Source organism: Lathamus discolor, chromosome 6 (genome assembly GCF_037157495.1).
Source record: "Lathamus discolor isolate bLatDis1 chromosome 6, bLatDis1.hap1, whole genome shotgun sequence".
In the NCBI taxonomy this organism is placed as follows: Eukaryota; Metazoa; Chordata; class Aves; order Psittaciformes; family Psittacidae; genus Lathamus; species Lathamus discolor.
Window position 1 is genome coordinate 46,149,372 of NC_088889.1, and position 21,789 is coordinate 46,171,160.

At 38.3% G+C, this 21,789-nt stretch overlaps 1 protein-coding gene across 8 annotated transcripts in view; it reads right to left on the reverse strand.

Annotated features, from left to right (window-relative positions):
- Nucleotides 1-21,789, reverse strand: part of MEIS2 (Meis homeobox 2) — a 174,255-nt gene that overhangs the window by 121,852 nt on the left and 30,614 nt on the right. The window lies entirely within an intron of this gene.

Sequence of the window (21,789 nt, forward strand, 5' to 3'; positions counted from 1 at the left end):
AAAATCATTTACTTTTAACAGTCATAGTTATTTTTTCTTGCCCTCCAGCAAAAATGCCTTGAAAGCCTGCCTGGAGGGCATCTAAATTATGTATCTGAAAAACTCTTCTGGCAAGGCATTGCAGGACCCCTACTTTCTTAAAATTCATACGAGCACGTCTTCCTGTTTTTGGGAAGGCATCAATCAAGAGCAGCAATATATGCCATATTCCTACATTAATATTTGAACTAATAACTTTAAAAAAAGGAAAGAAACAAGATCCGACTTGTGGCATAATCAAATGCAAAATAAATGAAGAATACTGGGACAGCACTGAGACTTTATAGATTGCTGTGTTTTCCTTACACATCATTAGCCCGGAGCCACACGAAAGAGGAAAACAGAGAAGTGGAGAGTTTATGCTCCCTGCTGGTGTTTAAGAAGCTGAGGTCCTGGAAGGACATCTGGGAATTGTGCTGAGACGGTGGTTTTTGTAATTTAAGAATAGACATTCATTAGCAGTAAATGCCATAAATCCCATGCTAAGTAAAAACCTTGTCCAAGAAAGCCTAAAACAATAAACTCTGTGCTCAATGTAGCCTGAGCTAGACGCTCCATAGCTTCCTGAGGAATGCTATAGATTCATGAGCTAATTCCTATAGCTTTGTCTAGCTCTATAGTGTTACTAAACAAAATACATTGCTGCTACATACAGTCCATTTGCTTCAAAACTTGCATTTCAGCTCCATCTTCCCTCCTGTGCCAGATCACCCTTCTTCCACTGCCTCCCCTTTGAAAAACCAACCCTTTTGGACCAGAGAGACAGAAAAAGCCACAGAAAAGAGCTGGCAGATTAATTTTATTGACATTTCCATTTTCACTGCAATGTGATACCCTCCATCACATGGAAGAGATGACCCTCACTATTTACAGACTGACAGGCCACTTCATTACAACCACCCTGCCCCAAGGCAGAGCAGCTCCTTTCCATCTGCCCAAACACCAGAGCAAGACCCTGAAGTCACTGCTCTCTTTCTCATGCTGCTTTTTTTTCTTTTTTTTTATTTTTTTCTGTTTGTTTCTGTTAAATATAGAGAAAGGAGACTCGAATCACAGCAAACTAATCGAAGAGATTATGGAAGCCCTAAATGCTGTAACCAACTGTTCACTTTTGCAAGATGTTGGTTATTTAGAAAGCACTCCTATCCATTGCTCTGTACACCACCCCCCGCCATATTCCACCCTACCCCTCTCTGTCTCTCTCTCACACACACACTCGCGCGAGCGCGCGCACACACACACACATACACATACACTTTCCACTATGCCAAGGAACTGCTGCAAGGCAAATTCTCACAAACACTAATGGCTTCTGACTGCTCCTTGGCAACCCCAGCATTTTAACCTGGGTGGATATGCTCTCCAAAATACAGACACTGGAGCTATCTCATCAGCTGTTCATGTGACACAGATGGAGAGTGGCTATTAGGAGCCAGGCAATGGGCCTTGGGGATCTGAGGTGCTGTGCTGTAGCCTCAGGCAATTTTGAAAAGCAGTACCCAGAGATGGGGGGAAAAAAATCCCTACTGAAAGTGCAAGTTTGAAGTCAGTCAGTCTGTTTGTCTATCTGTCGTGCAGATAAAGATATCTTTGTCTCTTTATGTATAAGCTATGTGTGCATGCACAGGATGCACGGACCTGCGAAACTTCTGCTCTGCACCACCCTTTGGCATCACAGAAGCATTTGTTCGCTCTCTGAATGGACAAATTCTTGTTTGTCTGCATATACACACTTTCCCGTTTGTGAGCATCCTCAGCAGGAGGCACTTACATGCTAAATCAGTGTTGAGACCTTTTGGAGAGGTTTCATAATATACTGGTTTTAAAAAGCCAGTAGCAGCCTAAGAGAGGAAAATTCAGCTGAAGCTCCCATTGCCTTCCCACCTTACTCAATGATGAATCGGTGCTTCCCCAATCTATTCCATAACCTCAGGAAAGAAAATTCAAATATTGTACCTCCAAATGACCTCAAAAGATAAACACAGCAAGATTTGTTGCTCTTGGTGAACTACAGACACTATCCTGTTAATTTGTATTGTAGTGTCTTTAATAGGACTACAACTACTCACACTAATGGTTACTGTTTCTAGTGGCAAGAAATCATAGAAGTAGCCCATAACAGATTTTTCAAGATGGCGTGATTTGCTTTTTGGATATAGAGGGACTGATCCTAGTCTGCTGTATCCAAGTAAACACAACTTACTTGAAATAAAGAAAACAAAATTATCAGAAGTGAAATAAAGTGAACTGACTTGAAAGTCACGCTATGGCAGAATGGATCAACTATGTTTTTAACTGCTGTATGAAGGAATCTAAATTTAAATCATTTAAACCATCCTTACAACTGATTCTGCTCATGTGAACTGTTCATATTCTGATTTGGATGGTAATTTGTAAGAAGAGTAGAGTCAAATCCTAATTTGTATGGAAATTGCAACTATATAAGCACAATTATCCCAGTTTTCTAGTGGTGAAATGAAGTCTAGATTTTGGCCCACAGACACTGTCTTTCACACAGCAGCAAAAGAAAAAAAAAAAAAAGGTGACTTTCTCCTGCTTTGCACACTGTTCACTCATTTATTCTTGTGCAAAGAGTACAAGTGATAGCAAAACCCTATCACTGTTCAAGGAAAGTGGAGAATTCTTGAGTGGCACTCTTTGTGGAGGTGTCAATGACTGTGCAGTATGCAAGCCAGTAGAGAATTACGCATATTACCCGGCTTGTTTCAGATTATGTCAATGCTGTATAGTAGTCTCAATAACCCCTGTAAGAGATGGAGAGAGTTTAGATGAAGTTCCTTTGCAAAGTGACCCACAGAGGATTCCTTAAAGACCGTCTCTTCTAGCAGAAGGTTTTGCAGAGGATGCTGAAGATGCAAGTCTTCTTTACACAGTGGGAAGTTGGGGAAGTTGGACTTCCACACAATCTCTGTGTGCAGATACTTAGCACATTTTGAGGGTTTCTTCCCACAAGATAAACTATTTTACATTGAAAGCAAAGGAGACTACCTCTTATCTTAAAAATACCAAATAACCAGTTAGAGCAGGGTTGCCATTGCATCATAATTTCAAATTTAACTTGCTACAAACTGATTACCTTGGACAGTCTAGCTTCTTGACACCAATGCTCACATAACTGAGGACTTTTCAGGAAACAGAGTCCAATCCTACAGAAGGCCTGTCCAACCTTATTGAATTCCTCTTTGACAGTCCTCCACACTACCACTATTATCTCAACCCTAGTCTTTGTGTTCCTCACAGAGTAAGGCCCCAGCAAAAGATTAAGCAACTGCTGTTTATAAGACGCTCATCTAGTTTTTCACTATTTGTGAACAGGATGAATAACAAATTCCTAATCTATGCAAGATGGTAACTGAAAAGGATAACTCAATCAGGTCAAAGTACAGAAGCCCAGATTCAAACTCTATTCCTATTACCATCATAACAAGCAGAGCAGTAAGAAAAATTATTTCTGGAATACTACATTTTGGGAACCAGTATTTGAGTTCCTTCACTGTCAGAGGTCCCTTACAGCTTTATGTTTCACCATGCTAAAGGAAAAGACAGAAGAGCAGGGGTATCTAAAACGAGGGTGAGACAAGACACTTCATCATTTTTCCTATGAGTAGTGCAAGCAATATGAAAGTGAAGTTAAAGGATTCTGAAAAGGAAAGCTGCAGTGCACTATGCTGATCTTAAGTAAACTACTCAACAATCTTTCAGTCCAGTATTTTGATGAGTAGAATATGTAGATATGAATGCAAAACAAAGAAGAGAATCGGCATGCAGCTTATAGTCACATTTGCAATTATTTGTTTGTACTTATAATGCGTCCATCTGGTCACATAAGTATTGTAAATCGTTATTAATAAGGATGTTCAGCTTAGTAAATGATCCACATCACCAGCAGAGAAAAATCTTAAAAATCTGGTTAATTACCACTGCCAAAAAGCTGGAAAGAGAAGTGTTTGAATATGTTTTGAAGGTAAGACTGTCTGTGCTGTAGGGAGGACTAATAGTGAGGGAAGGTCAGCTCCAGAATCAAAGACCCTTCAGAAGAACTCCTTATCTCCATTCCTCCCTGTTAACATCACCAGGCTTTTTAGCCTTCCAGCTTCAGAAGATCACAAGTCTTCGAATGAAGAAGTGCTGGCTATGGGTTTGGGTTTGGGGTTTTTTCCCTCCTTTTAATGGTCCCTGTTCATGGAAGTTGACTTAGTTCCCTCACACCCCAGAAGCAATGTTTTTCTACTGTGTCTTACTGCCTGGGGAAACTGAGTTTGGACAGCTTACGGGTGGCAAACCTGGGGTTTTGAAAACCACAAACAGTTCAAGCAGGCATCTCAGCTTAGAGCTGTGCCATCTTCAGCAGTTCTCTGCCAGTACATGTGCTGGTTTTTCTGAATCACTTGACTGCAGAAGGAAAGAAGCCATGAGAAGCTGTCGAGGCGTCTTAGGTTAGCCCGTATGCTCAGTCATCACTTGCCCCATCCTGGAACAGGGTGTCCTCAAGTGAGCTGCTGTAATCAGCCTCTCCCTTTTTGTGTCTCTGGAGCACCAAACATGTCTCATCGTGGTATATCATGTTTCAGTGAGCATCTTGGAGAGAAAGTAACGTTGGACACTGGTGCACTGGAAGGTTCAGGAAGACTTCAGACATATAGCACTGCCACCTCTCTTACTACATAAGATGATATTCTTTTGCCCTCTGAGGCAGGGAGGAGATGAAGACCTGGCCCTCTCTCTGCTGTTCTTTTGCAAGATCTTTTTCTTTCCAGAGTATAATCCAGCACTTGCACTGAGCTGTTACTGTGAAGATGATGTACAAATTTCACACAGTCCAAGCATTAATAACTATTGTAAATTCAAATAGGAATAAAAGGAAAAGAACTGAAGCCACTATCAGACACCTCACCTAAAAAGCTATTCTACTTGATCTAATCACATTTTAGCATAGTTAGCCAGTCAGCAGCAAGTCCCTATTGCCATCTGGCAATATGTGCTAGAGGCTTGAAGAGTTGCATGGTATCTGGTATCTAAAGTGTATTTACAACAAGTGACGGAATAAAAACTGATCCTTTTCTATTTCTGGATAGGTACCCTTCTATAATCACTAATTTATCTTATTTTCAGAAAGGTATTTGCAAATATTTTATTATTTACTTAAAGGTAGGAATGACGTTCCAGCTATGTTACTGTTATAGCTACACATGCTATAAAATTGGTGATTCACATCTTCCAAAATTATTTGCAGAACTGTAATGTTTCACATTTCCCCTTTTACTATTTCCCTGTAAAAAAATACCAACAAAAACCCAAACAGAAAGAAAGCCTGGATTTTTGTGCCTTTAATTGTCTGTGTTTAAAGCTTGTGTTTATTTGTGAAGTGAATCGAGAATTCTTAGGGATTAAATTCAAAAGCCAACAACGTATTTTTCTAGTTTTTAAAGAGAGAACTAATAAATGGCAGTTTAAATTTTAAGCTCTTCTATACAGCCAGGAAGTTTGTGGCTTGTTCGTTGTAATCCAACATTTTTTCGCATCAGGTGAAAAAAGTGGTCCAATGCAGACAAGGGGAACAGTAAAGCAACCTGCTAATTGCTGATCTCTCTTACGTTCCTGCTGTGCTAAACTGTCCGGACATGTTGAAGTGAAATTTTTCTGCGATTTTCAAGTGACTAGTTCATGGCCCACTGCCGTGGAGTGCAGGAGAAGGGATGAAATGCTTTAGTTTACATGCAACATTTACTAACTGTGTGGGTTTTCCGACATTAAAGAGGGGACAGTGACCCATGCCACCTTTTTCACACTCAAAAGAGCACTGAAAAAACAATCTTCATAGGCTTACCTCAGGCTTCCCTGGCCCTTAACACCCTCCCCCCAGGGTAGGAGCAGAAAGAGAAAAAAGAAGGGATTTTATGCTCCTTTCTCTTCAACTTTTCAGGCGGTATAAGCAGCATTTAGCAAATTCAGCCTCCAAATGGCTCCAAATGCTCTGAGCTGCAGGGGCTCATCCTTTGTTAGCCTCCCTCTATTTACACAGGATTTACTCAGGCTCTCCACTGAAGAGACCACATGTTTCTGACAGAAAGCACTTCCATTCACACTGCATCAGGCAACAGGATTGTAACCACTGCAGCTTCACGTTGACCTGAGATTAGGGATTTCAGCAACATTGAGATGGTAACAATCTGCTAACTAACAAAAATTATCCATGGAGAACTCTGCTGCTTACTCCAGTTAAAACTACCGTGGCCAGATAGAGGTTACTTAGAAGGACAATTAAGAACTAGCTACTGTCAAGAATATGCCTGTCCATCTACAAATAACATACACACAGAGAAAAATATCAGCAGGGGAAAAAAAAAAAAAAAAAGGAAGAAAAAAATCAGACTGCAGCTTGGATTAAAACAATTTCACCCACTGGCTGAAGACATAAAGTGTAAAAACAGACAGATGGACACATATGTAAATGTGGCTGCATTTGTTTCTCTGGAGCTGGCAAGTTAGTAATAACAGTATAGTTTAATAATTTATTTTCCATGGTATTTTCACACTGGTTAACTGGGCAGTGGCAACTTCTATGCAGAACTTCAGGAGCAGAATAATTCCTTCAATCTAAATGCTACTGGGGCAAACAAGCTGAACTGAGAGACCTCTTTTGACTTTACCTACAAGGACTAGTCCTGGAACCTTATATCAGTCTGGGGATTTTTAAAATTTAGGGTTTGGGGTTTTTTTCTACACTCAGTTTAGCCTGTCAGGACTTCTACACCGAGATTTTTCCAGATTTACTATTTGTGTAAGGGTTTTTCAGAATGGATTACACACGCACACAGGCATAACAATCATTGCTGGTAGGAGCTTGTGCTTTTTTGCTCAATAGCCTTTCAAGGGGCAAAAGAAAATTAGATGGGAACACAGGGCCAGAAAGGACCACACAGATCCAGTTTTTGATGAGTTTTATTTTGACATTTTAATTTGGCAAATTATTTTGCTTCTGCAGCAAAGGACAAAACAATTTACTTCTGTAATAGTAACTCATACATGCATTCAATAAGCACGTAAAAAGTACATGGTATATTCTAAAGTTCTCCATAGTATATCATAATAAAGCTCTTCTGGGCACTCAATGATTCATTTTTAGTGATCTCTCAAATGCCCTTATCCACAGTTAACACTCAGATTTTATTAAGGAAGAAAGCAGGGACAAATGTCCACTTAAGTCCCAGCTCTCAAATTCAACTCTGCTTGCACTGCAGTACCTAAAGCTAAAGCTTTTTTAATGTTCTATTCACCTCCCCTGTGTGGCATTTCTGCTAACACAGAGTTCACAATCTTTCAGCCCCAAACACAGAAGGCTGCTATCTTCAAGTCATCCAAGGAATGTGCCAGATACTATCATCTCCTCTGCAATACAAAGAACCAGAAAGAGGCAGAGACCAAAAGGAAACCATACTGATCAGGTTACTAAAGTCCAGAAAGTCTTTCCCAGAATGCTAAATGTTAATCTTTGAACCAGCAAATGTTATAATTAAGATCCTTGTAGTTGGAGGAAATGCTAGCTCAAGAAGTCAAAGGTACAGCCATTTGAAGCTGTACTTTTTTGCATGTCTGTACTAATCTCGCACCCCTCATGCTGGCACAACCACCACCAAGCACTTTGTTCTATTCAAGCAAAATTATCGTTAATGTCAGTGGCAGTTTTGCCTGAGTAAGGAGTGTAAGACCAGATCCTTGTCTTGTTCACACAGAATTGCAAGCACTGCACAATTCCAGAGGAGATATACTCATTAAAACTTGTGGTTTATGCTGATTTATGATGCTTTTCTGTTTAAAAGTGAAACTCACTCAGTACCTCACCCAGAAAAGTGTTCAGTGCACTTGTTTCTATGCGTTTTTAACTTTAAATCTCCCCTCCCCACTCAGCACAAGTTGGTAAGTTTACTCCCAGGGTTTAGCACCTAGGTTGAAGGAAAGCATTATTAAATTGGGTTTAAGTATTTTGTCTGCTTCAGTAATTATTTTGCAGTGTGAATGTAAATAGCTGTTATTCTGTGTAAAATTTTCATCCTTCTGAACACTGTCACACAAAATGTCCTCGTGCTGCTGTCTAAATGAAATTCTTTTTAAATTGCTATTTTATATATTTTTAGAGAAGTATTTTTAGCATCCTCATAGTAATTCTGTTAAGAATACCAGCTGCAGACTTTGGCTACAGCCGAGACAACAATAACAAGTCATTAAAAATATCAGGAGACAAAAAAAAAAAAAAAGCTTTTTTTTTTTTTTTTTCCTAAAGCACATTTTCTTTAAGAGATCAGTTTCTTTTGGGGGATTCTTTATCCCAGTTTGAATAAGTGGGATGTTCTCAGTTTCCTCAATCAGCTGTACCAAAGTTAGCATACATCAAAAAGCTACATTTCATTTTAAGTACCATTTGTTATTTGCTCTCCTGTTATTTTAGTCATTAGAATAATATCAAATGTGGGCAAAATAACCAAGTTCAAGTAAAATTCTACCTGCAGCTGAAGCTAAGTAATTAAGTTCAATCGTATCATCTTATCAGTATTTAACCTTTAATATTTTGCAGTTGTTTATATATAGCAGAATATGGAGAACTTAATGTAAAAGATGGCTAAAACCTGTACTCTTCTTCAAGTCATTAATGTAGTTTCTTTAAGAATAAAAATGATTGGCTTTTTTCAAAGACAAATAGCCATCAGAGCATCTCAATTTTCCCTAGAGCTGCCACAAACTTAAAAAATGTGACGTATTTTACTGCCTTGCAGTTCCCCTTAAACAACATGCTGTTAGACACAACTGTTTGTCCAGATCCCTAAAAATGATGCCCACTAATACAGCAAGAATCCATGTACTGTCCACATTAGAAACGTCTCTTTTCAGAGTTATTTAACCATTAAAAAAGCATCAGCTGAAATATTGCATGTAAGTACACATTCATGGGACTTTTTCATAATTTCAAAAAAAAAAGTTAGAAGTAGAAATGGAACAGATGCTTATGCCTGAGAGATACTAAGTTAAAAATTTCAGTTATTAAAACGGACATTTGTTAGGCCACAAGACCAAAATGCACATTAGTCTATTTTAAGATGTATTAAAAAAAAAAAAAAAAAGAAAAGATGGCTGAATGTTTAATTAACAGCAACAACAAAAAAAAATGTTCTAATAGAAAAGTGGTAAAATGAACCATAAAAGCTTTTTCCAGGTGATAAAATGTGCACAAATGTGTATGTTACATAAAACACAAATAAGAGCACCATCTTGGTATGCATTCACAAACACCTGAGCAGCATAAGAAGATGCTTGCTGTGAATGCATAGTCCAGAAAAAAATTAAAAAAGTACAAAACAACTCCAAACTTGGTAAGTCTTACATACCATAAGAGCTCCAACACCTATGCACAGTAGGGTGGATTAACCCGCTGGGTGCTGCAGGCATATATATGCACCTCCTCCTAAAGTGTTCATTTGGCTGGCAGTCTGGAAAATGCCAGAATGTGAAGGGTTACGTGGGAACACTGACAGTCTGCTCTTGCAGGTTTAAGTTAAAGCCTATACTTTAAATATAGTGTGCTGTGTATTTGGAAACATAATTAATAATGTTTATAAGTGGTATGCTATTTGGTGCTCACAATAAAGGGCTCGATCTGATGTTCACTCCACTGGTGAATCACGTTCCACAACATAACCACTTGCTTTGGATCTGCCCATATTTGCTTTTGGGTACCATTTTTCAGGAATCTTTTCCTCCAAGGAGCCTTGTAAAGTTAAACTATAACCCATCTGTGTCTCATCTGCTATACACATACAAAGGATGCTTAAAACCGGCTACTGGAAAGCCCTGAAAAGTTTTGTAACAAGTGCAGTAGACAGATGATAAGAGCAAGCATGTAAAAACCAAAGCCCCTATACAGTCCCTGCTAGTTTCTTAGAGTCTGGCTTCAGCCATGAGGGAAGATGCAGTTAGGAATATCCAAATTCCTCAAACTGGAAGAAGCAAGCATAAAGACATGAATTCTGGCCAGAAAATTTCAAGTGGGTAACGAAAAAAAAAAACAAAGACAACAAAAGGCTGACACGCAACTTATTTTCTCTCACTGTAATTTTACTGGATTGTTTTGGGATAATATGACTAAAAAACAGCACCCAAACTATGTCTGCACACAAATTATCCCATAAAATGCTTTGGACCTGGTTTAAGTGATCAAAAGAGCTGACACCTGATGCTTTGCTTTTCTATTCATTACCTGTAATTTCATTTCAAGTCTTTCATTGTAGCAGAAGGTGCTGCATAAGACAAATATGCAGTGCCTACAAAGTCTTCCTAGACTGGTTTGTGTCCTTCGGCTGTTCCTAGGGAAGAGCCTCACAAGTTGGGCTCTAGTGAACTTCCATCACCCCACTCCCCCCTTCAGAGGGCTGGTTATATGTAGGAACCCCAAACAAATGACATGGCAAGTTATGAGACTTCTCTTCCTTCAGGTTCAGATGGGTTAAATTGAGTTTCCCTCTGGACAGGCTGTTCACCTAGCCAGTTGGAGCGCTAAAATATATGCCATAAGATCAAACCTAAGCCCCACCAATCAAATAGCAGTCTGGGCTAAATGTGCTGATGCAGCAAATTTCCAGATCTTGATCACACTAGGCAGGGGAGTCATTCTTCTCAGTGATAAAGTCACTGAATGCACTCTTGAGGAGATAAAAAATTAAGAACTGGCTGACTTTGCACCATTTGAGTGAGGTATTTACCGCTGACCCAGAACAACAGAATGGTCATGCTCTGACACTAGCTAGGAATCACTGCAGGCATGGTCATCTCTGACTCCCTACTGCAAGGCCGTTCACAGGAATCCTTTCTTAGCTGCTTAATGGCATCAATCCAGAAACTACAGTGTCTGAATGCACTAGAAGAAACTTCACACAGTCCCTTCTCCTCTCTCCTTCCCCCCGCCTCTTAAAAACTCTGGAATGATGCCAGTGACATTACCTGCCTTTGCCATTTTATAGTTAAGGTATTTTTACCTGTGTTTTACTATGTCAGTTTTTAAAATTTACCAAAGATTTATACATCAGCTAAGAATTGAGATGCTAATTGCATTTGAGCATTATCTAACACAAGATATATTCCTTTTGCTGTTCTTGGCTCAGAAAGTGACCTTCAGCAAACTTTAGGAATAAAGATTTTCAAAAGTGTTCAAATGAGCAAAGAACACGGCTTTCAATGAAAACTGCTTTAAAAGTAACGCATAATATTCCTTTTGATAGTAATTGGTGATGGCTCTTACATAAGTGGATATTATATATTATTACCTTTAAAGACAAACATGTCAGTCCATTCCTGTCCTCATTTGAGCATTACATTTTTGCAAGTCTGAGTATGGTTATTGTTTCTACTAATTCTTCTTCATCTCTAAATACGTATCTTAAAGAGAACATGCTTTCTTTATATCCTAAAATACACTGTTAGAAGGCAGGTTTTTGGACATAAGTACTTGTGATCAAAATAGATACACCAGGACATCTTATTTCTTTTCTTCTGCTGCTAAATAGCAGTATTTCCGTTTATGTAACTAGGAGCAAAAGCAAGTCTTAGCGCTACAATTTCGGTAAAGAGATCACACAGGTTTTTGTATCTGTGGCTGACCAAAATTGTGAAGTATGAACAGTAGTGTCATCCAGTCTTTACCTTCCTGTGGCATGAGTGGGAATTCGTTCTAAGAGACCAGGTAAAAAAAAACTAAGATTTGGCACTTCATGTTTCTACCTCCAAAGAACTCAATGACAAAACACTCTATTGACCTCACTCTTCACCTGCCTCACACACTGTGTTTCTGTCAACATGGATGATGCATACAGAACCACGCAGCTTTCCCAGGGAGAAGTGCTCTAAGGGATTGGGACCTGCCCATGCTGCCAGTCTTTCAGCAGCAATGACACTTACATGTGCATCAGCCCTGCACATTTGAATAGAGATAACTTCTTCCTGGCTCTCAGAGCACAGCAAAGAATTATCACAGAGAGTGCAGGTCTGGACCTTTTTCTGAAATAAGAAACACCATTGTTCATAATTCATTTATGAAGCGCTAGCAAGGCCTCTTTTCAGCCCCTTTTACTTCCTACAAAATAGATTCATCTGGATGGTGGCAAGGAAAGAGAAGCTATTTCAAGGCAATGAGCAGGCCATACTTTTCTCCTCAACCAACGCCACTTTCTGGTGCCCATGGTGGCTCTTTCCCTACATGTTAAAGGTTTGGTAAATAACGCAGGTCTGGGCCCTGGCCATTGATGGTTTGCAGATTGTTCATCCTTAGCAGCACCACCTCGTCTATTACTGGGGAATTAGTTGACAATACTACTAGTTGTACCAAAAAAATAAACTAATTGGTCCCTGAGGATAGCTAGGTGCTTTGGAAGTCTTTTTAACAAAAAGAAAAAAATTATCTCCCACAGTGATTTGCCAGCCTTCCTATACTCTATCCAGCACATTGGGACTTCTAAATTACATACGATAATTGACATCAAATATCTGTCCCATCAGTGAATATCTTTATTAGCATCAAAATCACTCACAACTAGTGTTCCTCAATGTTATTAAACAGAACTTGTTCTAGGTGTTGCCTTACTAATTAGTCAGGATGAGCCCGAGGAAGAAAATCTGGGTCATGTTAAATTAATTGGAATGAGCATGAAAATTAGCAGAGCAAACTGCATCAATTTTCTATAGAGAGCCTTTCTTCATGTTGAGAATAAAAATGGATATTATGAGGCATTAACCAAACTGCCTTCTGTGACTGCCAAGAGGTGTGTTACAGTAGCCCAAAAATATCATGCTCACAGATTTTCAGAAGTTAATGAGACATTTCCAGGAATGGTAAATACATGGTATTAAAATGGGTGTGCCTCTTATGGGAAAATGCCAAGTCATTTCATGTTTATTCAGGCATAACAAGCTCCTCAAAATGAGCATAATTTAAGAGGTGAATAGTGCAAAGAGGGCTAACATTCAACTAATTTTCCTTAAGAAAGAAAAGATTAAATTGAACAAAAAATGAATTAAGAGGTTTACAAATCAACAAGTCAACCATCAGATTGCAGCCTCTGCTCAGTATATTCTCATCAGCCCCTGCCATGAAGTTTTCAAAAAATGTCCCGAAGGCAGGGAACAAAGCGAGCAGAACTGATTACAGCCACACTCACCGCCTTGCTGTCTAAACTCTGTTTGGCTTCCTAATGAGCTCACTAAAAACCTAATTCATCTCCCATAACCCTTCTCAGCCCTCCTTGAAATTCACCATTATGGAAATTACAGATGAAACATTTACAGGCTGTGTTCAAATTACTGCTTCTTCAACAGGCAGGTCCCTGACCCTCACAATGAACACAATAGAGGTATGTCCGGCATGAAACCACTCGAGCTGCAGCCTATAGAATAAAGAGGCTCAGGAAGGTTAAGACTTTTTCTCATGGTGACAATGATTTCCGCATTAATGCTTTCAGTTCCATGAATATGGGAATTTTGTGGGTTTGACAGTATATCAAATACAAATTGTAATTCAGAAGGGGAGAAATGAGTTGTACTGATGACAAATAGCTGAAATAGGCTAATGTGAATTCCCAGCCTGTTCATGAGGAAACTCCCTCAGTTCCTCATTACATGAAGTCAAAATGATCCTCACGGCACCTAGCCTGTAACTGGAAGATTACTGAATTGATGGATCCTTAGTTTAAAATGCAGCTGTTTTATTCTGCTTTAGTAATTAATTCTTTTTCCAATACCATATTGATTAAGCGTAGACCCTGATAAAGTTCAAACTGAGAAGAATCTCTAGTGACTTCCTTAGTTGCTCCAGAGACTCAATGAAAACTTCCTACAATTCCACCTGCCTCCTCAGAGTGCTGATCCAATGAACAGAACAGGTTTTTTCTCATAAATTAGTTAGGCCATGTGGAGCTGTATTAGCTGATCGTTGCTTTTGTCTCTCTACTTGCTGACTTGCTTTTCACTTTTGCTGTCCTTTGTGTTGTCACACACAAAGTCGGAGTGCAGCTGCCATGCTGAACCCGAACCAAGGTAAAGAACAAATCGTACAAACTACATTTCCCCCCCCCCCCACTACACTTTATACAGCTGCAATTCCCCAAGCAGCGCTGCACTCAATAAGGCCTCCTGGGATCCAACTAGCAGAAAAATCTGTGCTGAAGCAGGCAGTTGTTCTGTGGGACTAAAGAGATGGGGGGGGGGGGGGGGGGTGGCGGGAAATGAGTAACCTGTTTTCTTCAAGACTGCTCCACCTTTTGGGACAGAGTATTTGCTGCTGTGTTTTTAGCAGCCAAATATCCTTATATTATCTGGTTTTTACTTAAAGAAAAAAAAAAAAACAACACACACACACACCAAAAAAAAAAAAACCCCACGAAAAACCCCACGAAAAACCCCAACCAAAAACCCCAACCAAAAACCCTACAAACAAAACAAAAAAAAAAAAACCACAAGCCCAAACCACACACCTAAATCATTACAGCCACTTGAGACAAGAAATCACCACTTCACCTATAACAAGTGGGACACAGGTCCTTGTTGACTAATAGTCAGCTGGTGGCTCTCCATGAATGACCACTGCAAACATGGCAGCATATTACTAGAAGCAGCAATCACCAACATGATACTGCTTTTAAGAGAGTCACCTGTACAAAGAATTCCAGGCTTGTGAATTAAAAAGAGCATGAAAACAGGAAGTTTCTCAGATTACAGCTAGTACAATGAATTTTCTTTTTGATGAAAATCAGAAATACATTGGTCTGAAAACATTCTCAGATGTTTATTAGCATTTCTGCCCCAGTGTACCCCAGCCCTTCTTCTCCTCCTTCCTTTTCCCACCACCTGAAAAAGAAACAGCTGATGCATTCTGTGTCTGTACACCACAATTTATAACTTGAACCTGTGTGTCTGAAGGGTAATGTGCTGTATATACTGGTTTCCACAACACTGCTAACAAGTGATTTACAGAAGTAAAGGATCTCAGGGAGTGTCAGGCACATCAGATATTAGCAAGGGTTTCATTCTAGTTTCATACTCTCTGAGGACCCTGATTTAACCTCTGCCTTCCCATCAAGGCAAAAGCAAGTTGGCTTTCAATATCCCTTTAGAAGAATCTGCTTAGTTTTGACTCATCCAATTTGTATCTGAAGAGCTATGTAACCAAGTGGGTACAAGGACAGTGGTGGGCAGCCTGTCTGCATGGTGGGCCAGGATAGATAACGGCATTCCCCACCTTCAGAGCATTCTTCTTTGGGGTGAAAGGTCACCCTTCACAGATGTCTCCAGCAGACACTCAGTTGTCAAAAGGTTGCATCATGCGATTCATGCAGTCACTGTTAACAATGCACTGTTCTCATCCAGATACATAAACATGTTGCACTTCTAAATAATTTCCTTGTTAAGGACAACTTGTTTTTTCACCCGAGTTCTATTCAATTACAAAAAAAAAAAAAAATCCAAACAGAAAAGCACCAAAAAAAAAAAAAAAAAGGATTACTGAGATTAAAAAGAAAAAACAAAACCAACAAAAACCCCACAAAACAATCCAACTCCCCTTCACCAATTCTATTCTATCTTCATTTTCTGTCAGGCTATTCAGCACAAGAAGATGTTTCTGGTTTATTCCCAAAAAAGAGAAATAAAACCACTGTATCCCAAAACGTCTAATACTAAGCATATAGTTTGGAGGCAAAAAAAGTGCACATTTGGTGAAATGGAAGATAGCAAGCTTTTTGTCAGAAAAGTTACACAGCCAGGAAAAACAAATTAAGAAAATTCTGTTCAGCTTAATATAGTCTATTCAAATTTCTTTCGTTTAAGAGTAATAAACTAACATGAACCCTGTGTGGACAAGTACAAAAAGAAAAATTGTATGTTCACATATTTATTATGAGTTCATATTTGCCTGGTGCAGAAAGTTTATTTCTCAAGGAGCACTTCAGAAATAATTGGTCCTAGTTGCTACAGTAGCCCAGATTTTTGATTTCCCATGCCTCCAGATGAGTAAGATAACAAAGATTTCTTCTTTGTTGCGGACAGTTACTCTAAAGCAGCTTGAAGCTATCACAATACAAAACAAGTAATTTTGTTCTAGGATGGATTCAAACAAGCTTATCAGGACTGTTATCTATTTATAAATTATATATTTAACAGTAAAATAAGACAGACATGGCTGGAATGCTACACATGGGGAAACACAATTAGAGGTATGCCAGATTACTCAACCTAATCTCAAGCAATAGAATCTTAAGGGCACTGGGAATTTCTAGAGCAATTAAGCATTATATGTCATAAAAACCTCAATTAAATACCCTTAGAAACCAAGCAGAGGTTCTTTCAGATCTTCCTGCAATGCATAATCCTCCCAAATGCAGAATATTTTCCTCTTCAAGCATCCCTTTTTTGTTTATTCTTTCAGACAATCTATGAAAAACACCCTTTAAAATAGAATAATAATAAAAAAGTCTTCTTCAGTGCTTTTATGTTTCATATTTCTTATACTTGGCCATCTTGAATTAATAGGAGTCAATGAAGATACACATTCTTAAAAACGGCTGCAGCTTCATTGGTCTAATCTATGAACTTTAAAGACCTTCATTTTATGAGCTTTCCTCAGGGTAGGTATTTCAGTGTTCTAAAAACAGGGTTATGGACTGTTAAGTTAAGCACATGTTCTGCATCAACATTTTAGTTTCAGCAGGTTATTCGGTGCCAAGTTTGCCAGTTAGTATCATCAGTCACAAAATGTGTGCTTATTTCTCTTAACAGGTGTTTTGAGAACAGCACAGGACAGGAGAAAAACACTTCTAATATATTAATTTAGTACCTATCTTTAATTCTGAAAACCGCCTTACCCTTCCCCCCAAAGCATGACAAAATTTCACCTCACATTTTTAAGATTCAAAGAGGTGGAGTTGGAAAGTAGTGCAAATGGGTATTTCTGTCTGATGATTTGTCTGCTCATTCGTATTGCACATTATTTCTTTTCTAGCAATGGGTTTACATATACTTACAGAAAGCTACCTTTTATTGTGCAACTGATTTTAACTGTAGAAGAAAAAAGTGAATCTGAAGCAAAAAACCCTAATATCCTTTGGATAATGAAACTTAACCAGGGACTCTCATTCAGTCTGTTCTTCTGAAGGCCATTTCTTAGTGTTTGCATCAGCTGATGTACATGGAGATGTGAAAACAATCTAAAACCAAAATTGCCTTACCCACATCAGTAATTCCACAGAACCAAAATAATAGCTTGCTCTTTAGAATGAATAACAGGAAAACATAACGAGATTTACACACACACACTGCTGTCACATTTGTGGGTCAGTTGCGATGGAGCTTCACAATTCTCACAAAATCCACATGCACAGATACACACTTCTTGCAGGTGTTACCTCAGACTTGGTCTGCTGAGAAGCAAAGTGAATCCCCACAGTGACGTTTGAAGGTTTAAAAGCTCGGTTTTTTGTTTCTAAATGACTATGAAAACATTGCTGATGCTCAGAGGCCTTTTAAAACAAAACCAAAGCTTTTAAAGCTTCAAAAGCGGTCATGGGAATTTGCTTATCAGGAGGGAATCCTAAATGAATGCCAAGATTCAGTGGATTCCCCTGGACGTGACAATAGCCATAGCCTCTCTGCAGATCTACTGATTCTTTTAACAGATGTGTCTGATTCAAGCAAGACCTGACGAACCTTTATCCATGCTCTGCATTTTACAAAATCTACTTTTAAAAGGTTTATGTCCTACTATTCTCAGCCATACTATAAGAAAACTAAACAAACTAAAAACCCAAACGAAAACCACCAAAAGGGAACACCACCAAAAAACCCTACCTTTATAGATAATGTAACTAAGAAAGTAAGAGAAAGACCACCCTTCCCAAAGCCATCAACTAAAATAAAAAAAACAGGGGGGAGGGGGAGGGGAAGTGGGCAAAGCTTAGAACTTCTATTGTTATAACCTCAAATACATGCAAGACAGGAAGAAAACCAACTGGCAGTTGCTTTTTAATGTATGAGATATGATTTACAGAAAGAAATAGTCTAATGCTATGTTAAAGGTCTACTTTTAAAATCTTGTTTTGTTTTTTTTTTAAAGTTTATGTTTTCTACCTCTAGCAGTCTAAAAACAAGCTAAGAGGTTCCTCACAAGTTGTTTAAAGGACTGTTATAAAAAGGCAGCAAGAAAGTAACATTTGAGTAGATCAAGGCTGCCAAATCAGTTATTTAAAGCATAAGAAGCCTGGTGGAAATGAAGTCTTTCTTCTGAAAGTGTGAGATATCAGCTTTTACTCAGCTTTAATGATCACACAAGTGAAAATCTACGGTTTCACCTGAATTTAACAGCAGCATTTCTGCCCACCATTCTCCCTTTTCTTTTGGATATAATAATCTCATTTCACCTGTACAAGTTTCACCCCAGTCCCATGAAACGATAGACATCAAGAACAGCTAAGGAGCATGAGGAAGGCATAAGAGCAGAGGGCATTATGCTTTTTTTGTTGTCAGAAGCAATATCCGTTTCAAATTATCTAAAATAACATGAATCATGCTACAACAAACAGCTGTTTGATGGAAGACTGGAACAGGAGACCAATACATGGATCCTGCACCGGACTTCTGGCTGTGCATGGGTATATGCTGCTTGTTACAGCCACAATTTGAGCTAGACCCTTACATCCAAGAGTACTACAGTGGCAAGCAAAGCAGGTCCAAGTGAATTGTTCTAGAGCTTCCCTCAGCTGGAGGGTGCTTTATGCATAGTTTACAAATTACGTGCTAGACAAGTTTTTAGTCTCTTAAGAACCGAACCTTACAAGGAAATTCTCTAAGGAAGCGTGTGAAATGTTTATATGTGAATAAACAAGGAAAAAAATACACACACACACATCCTTACTAAGAACATAAACAGCTCATCTGAGCTCACATAAAGCAGTCATAAGAAATAACACAAGAAAATCTCAAATCTATATTCTTTGACTATATGAAAGAAAATTATAGAAAGATAAGATTTTTTTGCTGCACAAGCACACCAAGGCTGAATCGATTCTGCTTTCAAATATACAGACTGCTCCTATCAACTCCCACTGAAGTCAGAATTTGACCTATTGTGTACTTTATATTCACATCAATGAAGTTGGTAAGAATGCAGAAAATTGCTTTAGAAAGATGGAAAAGTCTCTGCTCTTTCTAAAATAAAAGGAAAGCTATTTCTCTTAAACAAAACTGATAGCCATTTGGAAGAGCTTAAAGGAGGGTTAATTGGCATACAGTAAATCTGAATTCTGACAGTGTGGACTTCTAGCAAAAATGACATTCTCTTTGGTGGTCCTAGGACTGTAGGATTAGTTTACAAGAAAGCAGAGAGGGGTTTGAAACCAAATCCTGAATGTCACTGATGAATTACCAGATTAGAAAGACCTCACTATATGAAACATGTTCCTGCCCAAAGTCAGAAGAGGAAAAAAAAAAACAACAACAAAAAAGGGTGAAAATCTGTAGCTGAGCCTGAGTTATAAATTAATAGAATGAATGAAAGATCTTAAAAAAAAAATAAAAATCAATAAAGCCTTTCTTTCCTAAAACCTTGCTCATAGAGCTTTTTGCCAAACTATACTCAAAGCTGGGAATATGAACTGTTAATAAGATCTAACTCAGAGAAATAATTAGGATAATCAATTCACAGCTAAATGAAAGTGTTTCATCTATCATTGCAGATATGAACTACATAAGATTTTCTGGAAACGGATAAGGTAGGATGAATAGCATTATTCTGAGACAATAAAAAAGCAAAACAGAAGAAAATGGGCACATACACAGTGGTTAGCTATCACCTATGTCTAATTCAAGTCACTGAAGTATGTTTATGAACTTCAGGGAAGTCCAGCTATGGTTTCTTGAAACTGAAAGAAAACAGTAAAATCTGTATGTGACTAAAATTTAGAAACATTTAGCACCAATAAGATTGTCTTCATTATGTTGTGGTGGTTTTTTTTTTTTTGGGGGGGGGGGGGTTGGTTTTTTAAACTGTAAAACTGCATTGTTATTTCTTACTTGGACTGAAGAATGAGTACTGCAGTAATTTCTCTTTTTAAATCCTTGCACATGAAAAGCACAGAAAACTCCAAATTGCAAGCCAGCTGAGATGCTAGACAGATCAGCCTATCCCTGTTTCCCTAAAATGAAACGCATTTATATGCATTAAGCATTTTGGTAACCCCTAAATCAAAACTTAATTGTATAATACCTTAAACTTACAGAATCTACCATTTTACACAAAATGAATAAACTACTGAAGAAAAATAAGACTATTAAAACAAAACATTAAATCTACTGTTTCTCATCTAGTAAGTTATGTCTAAATATACTACACAAAAAAGTTTTGAAACGGGAATTTTTTCATACTGAAATACAATTGCACATGGTGACAGATCTTTTGCACAAAATACATTAAGTATCTGAATACACAAAATTAATCTTTAATGCACGGGCTTAGAAGCACATGAAATCTAATCAAAAGTGCAAAGTTAAAACAAACAAAACTTAGCAGCTTTCTTTCTAATGAAAATATTTGTAGTTTAGGACTACAACAAAAGTGTCAATTGAAAACAAATCCTACAAAGGCTGAGGCTGAGGTGGTCAATATTAACCCTACTGTGGGCCTCTATTTCAATAACATGACTTGCAATATACAGACTTAAGCAACATTTAAGTCCTTGCCAGACTGAGGTCCTACTCTGGCTGTCACAGGCACTTCTGAAAACAGAAGGTCCACGCTGATGTACACGTTGGATCTTTAAATCCTTTGCCACTTCTTTTCTAAAAATATTTGCCATTGCTATAAAGCTAATTATTACATTAAAATCTTTAACAAGTAGCAATTATAATTTGGACTACAGTTTAACACTGAGAAATAAAAATAAAAGGTAATAATGAAATAATAAGGTAACAGCTTTTTGACTATAGAGAAGGCATGGGGCTTCAATAATTTTCTCAAGGCAGTGAGATGACTGTGCAAGTTACACTCCTTGTGTTTAAGTGTTCTATGGACTGAATATTCTTCATTCAAAATGGTTTTCTTTACAATCTGATAGTACAGATATATATAAAAAATATTTTTTTTCCTGATTTAAAAACTGTCATCCTCCCTTTATACTTTTCACAAGAAATTTCTTGATACAAAACATTAGAAGACCAAAATAATGCATGGGCATGAGCTGGATGCACAGCATACATGGTTGTTTTAAACAACTGAATTAGGTACCCAGCTGAATGGGACCCCATGTACACCAAGTTGTTGTCTCAGTGAAACACTTGGGAACACTGTTGTGAGCACCAGGACCTCAGTGTGTTAGATACTGTACAAATAAAGCAGAAGGACAATCCCTCTCCCTTTTTTTTACTGGCAGAAGCCCAATGTAGCTCCATTGATTTCAGATGTATTAGCAAGGGAGGGCCTGATCCAAAGCTCACTGAAGTCAACCAAAGTCTTTCTGTTGATCTAACAGGCTTTGGATTAGTCCCTAAATAAGAACAGATTTTGCCTCAGCTAAAGGATTTCACTTAAGCCCTCTGCTTGTTCAAGCATCTAGTAGAAGCTGAGAGAACACTGTGGTCCTACTGAGTAGGAGGCTGTGTTCATCCTGAACTATCCCCTTTAACAGATGTATGGGGTCAGGAGTCCCA